The sequence below is a fragment of the Spermophilus citellus genome (genome assembly GCF_964194105.1).
Source record: "Spermophilus citellus genome assembly, chromosome: 2".
In the NCBI taxonomy this organism is placed as follows: Eukaryota; Metazoa; Chordata; class Mammalia; order Rodentia; family Sciuridae; genus Spermophilus; species Spermophilus citellus.
The window spans coordinates 197,683,425-197,685,014 of NC_138183.1; positions in this window are offsets into that span (position 1 = coordinate 197,683,425).

Here is a 1,590-nt window from a genome sequence, read left to right on the forward strand (position 1 = left end):
TCCATGTTTCTTCCTTCTGCTTCATTCTTCAATCCATTCAGCATTGCTTTTCTCCCTGAAGGAACTTAATTCACTGAAAGTAATTTTTTTTTTTTTTAAAGAGAGAGTGAGAGAGGAGAGAGAGAATTTTTGATATTTATTTTTTAGTTCTCGGCGGACACAACATCTCTGTTGGTATGTGGTGCTGAGGATGGAACCCAGGCCGCACGCATGCCAAGCGAGCGCGCTACCGCTTGAGCCACATCCCCAGCCCTGAAAGTAATTTTTTACCAATTAATTTCAGAATCAAATCCACTGTGTTTCTTGAAACCATGGAATTCGTATTTACTTCTCTACCACACAGATTTACTTTTCATCTGTTTTTCCTCTGATAATGATATCATCATTATGCCCAAGTTTGAGAGCCACAGCCAAAGGGGCCCCAGCAAACTTCCAGCTGCCAGCAAACTTCCAGCTGCCGGCTGATGATTGGCTCACAGCAGCCCCAGCAACATCTAGCTGATTGGCTCCTCTGCGGTGATGTTCATTGGGCTGTTTCCCTGCCCTTCAGACTGCCAGCTGATGATTGGCTCACAGCGGCCCCAGCAACATCTAGCTGATTGGCTCCTCCACACCCAAGACTGAGACTTAAAATCCCTGTATCACTTTGCCTCCTCCTTTTCCTTGGCCCACTGCATTAAACAAGATAACAGTTGATGAAAATATTGACCCCAAAGTGTCTCTGTTGGCACCTTTCTTCATTTCCTTCCACACTTCAGGCACAAGATATCACATTATTATGCCGTAATAGCTGCATTCTAATTTATCCCTAGCCTATCTCTAAGTCATCTCTAACCAAAGTGGAACTGATATTTAAAAAAAAAAAAAAATGCGAAAATGCAATTTTCTTATTAAAACCTTAAATGGTCCCTTCATTGTCAAATGACCAAATTCAAACTCATTAACCTAGAATTAATGAGTCTTTTAAGGGTCAGCATTAAATCAATATTTCTCTCCTTTTTCTCAAAATTATTTTCCTTTTTCTTGAGAATATCCAGATATGTCTATATGTTGTCATTTTAAACCTTAAAACAGGATGGTCCTAGAATTTCCCTGATTGCAGAAAAATACCTGTTCAAAACATCTTCCATGGCTGAGGTCCAGGATGCCCTTCTTTATTAATACTTGGTTGATCAAAACCAGTAGAGGGGAAACTCCCCACCCCACAGAAGTCAAGAACACAGATCTTATTGTGTACACTTCTCTGTCTACCCTGCATTATAGCCTTGTGAATCTTGTGAATAAAAGCTCCGAACCACCATTTCCAAAAACCCAGCTCTGACTCTTATTTGGTTTCAGTCCCTACTAATGCTGTTCTTAGTGCAAGGGCTTCATCGGGGTTAGTGAAAATCCAAAGTGGATGGTTATCAAAGGCTTACGACTGAAGATGGTGCAACTCTGAACTTTGACTCCTACTCTACAGCCTCACCTCCAGCCTTCCATCTGTATTTTTTGCTGCACCTACATTCAAGGCTCCTCTTTCCATTGTTCTCAGGATGTACTTTTTTTCTTCATGCTGCATTCTTAGGCCCCCTTCCTCTTACTTATCTG